This window comes from Petaurus breviceps, unplaced genomic scaffold, assembly GCF_028583685.1.
Source record: "Petaurus breviceps papuanus isolate PSGF00001 unplaced genomic scaffold, PetGlider_PUasm1.0 180, whole genome shotgun sequence".
NCBI lineage: Eukaryota > Metazoa > Chordata > Mammalia > Diprotodontia > Petauridae > Petaurus > Petaurus breviceps.
The window spans coordinates 2330349-2334760 of NW_027185782.1; the positions used below are offsets into that span (position 1 = coordinate 2330349).

The 4412-nt window shown below is 41.6% G+C and overlaps 1 protein-coding gene across 2 annotated transcripts in view; it reads right to left on the reverse strand.

Annotated features, from left to right (window-relative positions):
* The window catches only part of SHD (Src homology 2 domain containing transforming protein D), a 13696-nt gene that overhangs the window by 5986 nt on the left and 3298 nt on the right, over positions 1-4412 (reverse strand). The gene's annotated exons all lie outside the window — the stretch shown is intronic.

Below are 4412 nucleotides of genomic sequence, written 5' to 3' on the forward strand. Positions count from 1 at the left end.
GGGGGGGGGGGGGGGGGGGGGGGGGGGGGGGGGGGGGGGGGGGGGGACCGGTGCATACAGAGGGTACCATAATGTAGCGTGTAGCACAGGGGATCACCTTCACTACAGTAGCAATCTCAATAGGGCTTATTTTCAGGGGAGGGCTTATTTTAGAGGAATCTTACACAGTAAGGGGAGAGCTTATTTTTGGGATAGGTCTTATTATCGGGGAAACACGGTAGCTTAGCAGTCCACCTCTCTCAGAGCAGAACGAGAACAAGATTAAGTAGCAACTGAACCACTCTGTACCTGCTGAACCTTTTAGCTGCCAGATAGGAGCTCAGGCCAACTACAGTCTACTGGAATGCCATTCAGGAACAAGTTTACAGCAGTGTGGCCTAGACTCAACCCAAGGTCCGGAACCTGGAAAGCCCAGGAGGGCAGCAATCAGATCACACCCATGCTATGACCTCTTAGGGTCCACTAGAAATCTACAGCTTTCTGGCTAAGCATCCTCTGTGATCCTTAGAGAACATGGCCTTCAATTCCCAAAGAATACAAAGCCAACATCATCCCACCAGAAGTGCACAAAGCTTTGTCGTAACACAGTGTCAATCCAGGATATAAGACTGGAAGAACGAGCAAACAAAGATAAAGAATGATCATTGATGCCAGGGATGCCCAGGACACAAACCCAGAAGAGGAGAATAACTTCAAAATGTCAATAAAGCCTCAAATAGGGGCAGCTAGGTGGTGAATAGAGCATAGGCCCTGGAGTCAGGAGGACCTGAGTTCAAATCCAGCTTCAAACACTCCACTCAAAAACTAGCTGTGTGAACTCGGGCAAGTCACTTAACCCCAATTGCCCTCCAAAAAGCAAAAATAATAAATAAATAAAAATAAAGCCTCAAAGAAAATGTTTGACCACAAGATAAATTAGGACTCCTTGAATAAATGAAACAAACATTTTTTAAAAAAAGTTTAAAATTATAAGAGAAGCATAAAAAGGTAAACAAGAAAGGGGGAAAAATGTTATTGAATAAGGACAAATTATTTACATCCCTACATGGGAAGATGATACAACTCTTGAGAACTGTATCATTATTACATCATATAGAAGAGAAATACACAGAGTGGGTGGGTTTCAGTTTATTTTGATGTGATGCTAAAAAACCTAATTAAGTATTGAAAAAAAGATTCTAATGGGGGAAGAGAAAAAGGAGGAGGCAGGAAAGGGTGAATTATGTCACATGAAGAGGCACAAAGACATGTTACAGTTCAGGTAAAGAAGGGAGGTTGATGAACATTGTTTGAACTTTCATCAGATTTGGTTCAAGGAGGGAATAACATACTTAGGTATAGAAATCTAACTTGCCCTATAGACAGTTGGAAGGGAAGGGGAAAAGAAAAAGGAGAGAAGTAGTAAGGGAAAAGGAAAGGGAGGGGAATTGATAGAAGGGAGGGCAAATTGAGGGAGGTGGTGGTAAAAAAAAAAGTTTAAAATTATGTGATAGATGAGAGCAATGAGGGAAAGATTGGGAAAGAAATGAGAGCTTTGGAGGAGACCCCTGGAAAGAGAATGAACAGTTTAACATGACAAGCACAAAACTTTACCCAAGCAACAGATTCCTTCAAAATGAGAATGGACCTAACAGAAGTTAAAAGCTTCATGAGACAAGTAATGCTAAAACAAAATCAAAAGATTGAAAAAAAATCTGAAAATGTAGGGGATCTCATATAAAAAACAACTGACTTAGAAAACAAATCAAGGAATGATCATTTAAGAATCACTGGATTACAGGAAAGATATTACCAAAAAGTGAACCTGGATAATATATTTCAAGAAATCATAGAAGAAAAATGCCTGGATATATTAGAACAAGAGGATAAATGAAAACAGGAAGACTCTACCAACTACCTCCGGAAAGCAGAGGTCTCTCGAAACATTGGAAGAAAGCAGGAACACTGTCAGTTTAAGAATGGGACAGGAACATTTGTGTTGGAAGAAGGCAGGAACTCTTTTAACTTGGGGGTGGGGAAAAGCTTCATGATTTGGGGGGGAATCAGAGATGAGCTTTGAAGAAAGAGAAAGATTTCTACATTCAGGAGAGAGAATGTGTGTCCCCATCTCACGGGTGATGGTCTGAGTGAATTCCTGGAGGAGCATGAAGATAGGGCAAGAATTGGGCAACGAGGAGTTAAGTACAGCATGGCTGGAATGTACAATGTGAGGAGAGTAATAAGACTATGAAGATAGACTGAGGGCAGATTGTGGAAGGCCTTTAACTCCAGGCTGAGGAATTAATCTGTACTTTATCCTAGAGATAATAGGGAGCCATAGAAAGTTTTTGAGTAGGGGAGATGACATGATCAGTTTTATGAGCATCACTTTGCCAGCTTCGTGTTGAATGCATTGGAGGGAGGAGAGATGAATCAGGAAGAGACCAAATGGGAGGAAATTGTAATTGCTGCTTTGTTAAGCAAGGAAAGGGGATGGCTTTAAGAGATGCAGAAATGGAATGGTTTAGAGCTGGCAGCTAACTGAGGGTGGAAGCTAAGGGAGGGGAAAGAGCCAGATGATTTTGAGGTTTTGAGCAAGAAATACAGGCTAGTTGATAGTATCATCAATAGAAACAGGAAAGGTGAAAGGAGAGGAAGGTTTTTTCTTGGGGGGAGGGGAGCACAAGGAGGTAATGATGAATTCTGTTTTGGACATGTTTGGGAATGAGTCTCTAGGAGACATCCAGCAAGACAAAGCATTTACACAAAGGAGACCCAGAATCCCAAGGACTAAAATTCTAGCAGAGATATCAGTCCAGGAGGGGTGGGAAATGCCAAGAATGAAATTCTAAATATATAACGAAAAACAATTCCGAAGAGGAAGAAAAGGGAGACTTGTCTAAATGAGACAGCTCCACGGATTTGAGAATTGGTCAAATGGCCAGCCCAGGCCAAAGAGAGCAGTCATTAACAGTCTGATGATATAGAAGGAAGTCTCTAGTAGAGTACCCCAGAGATCTGGGCTTGGTCTTGTGCTGTTTAACATGGAGAGATGGCTCACTTATCAGATTTGTACATGGCACTAATTTGGGAAAAGAAAGCTAACATGGATGACAGATTCAAACAGGATTCAAAATGCTTCAGTGGTGGGCTCTATCTAATAGGGTAAGAGTTCATAAGATATTAGGTCTTATACTTTGGGTCAAACAATTTCATGATATAAGAGACAGAATTAGACAACAGGTTATCTGAAAAAGATCTGAGAGTATCAGAGGACCACAAGAGCTCAGTATTTATCATTGTGACATGGCTATCCAAAAAATCCCACACTACAGTCTTGGGTTACCTTAAGAGAGCTACAGTGTCCAGGCAGTGACAGGCCCACTTTACTCTGCCCTGGTTGGCCCTCTTCTGGAGTACTCCATTCAGTTCTAGGTACCATATTTGAGGAAGAACCTCAAATTGATCAGCTGAAGCAATTTGGAAGGAAGGATGTTGAAGGATCTCACATTTATATAGTGCTTCAGAGTCTGCAAATTGTTTTATTTATATTATGTCATTTGATCCTCACACAGCCTCCCCTCCTCCCAGCTGTTCTTATTCCCATTTAACAAAGGAGAAAACTGAGAGAAGAGGGTAAGTGATTTGCTTAGGGTCTTATAGCTAGTATCTGAGGCAGGATTTGAACTCAGGTCTTCCTGACTCAAAGTCCAATACTTCATCAATTTTTCCACCCAGGTGCCTTGTATGATAAATCACTTGAAAGAACTTTTCCAGGGTACACCTGGTTGGGTCAAGGGGAGGTGAAAATGATAACTTTAAGTATTTGAAAGGCTTTCTTGTGAAAGAGGATTGAATTTGTTTTCCTTGCCCCAGGAGATAGAATTAGGAGCAACAGTTGGGAGATTCAAAGAAACTGAATTAGGCTCCATGCCAGGAAAAGCTTTCTAGATTTTGATTGATTCCAAAGCAGAATGGGCTGCCCCAGGAGGCATTGGGTTCCCCTTCCCTGGAGATCTTCCAGCAAAGACATTCCAGGTAAAGTGGAAAGAGGGTTTTTTTGTTCCTGTGTGTGTTGGACTGGATCTGCCTTCTAACTGAAATTTGGGGCTTCTAGGAAATATGGAATTGGTGCTCAGGAGGCAGATCAAGCTGGCCCAGAGATGGAGATTTGGGGGTCACTCATATAGAGGAGATAATTAAAGCCAAGGAAATACCATGTTTCCCCGATAATAAGACACTGTCTTATTATTTTTTTGGACAGAAAAACACCAGAGGGCTTATTTTCAGGGGAGGGCTTATTTTAATGAACATTGACAGCAATTTTAATAAACAGGTAAATGTGAACAAAAAATGTACCTTTATTCAATAAGCAAATCACTGGGGAAGAACAGGATGACGCGCTCACTGCTGCATCTCTGATTGGATGCAGC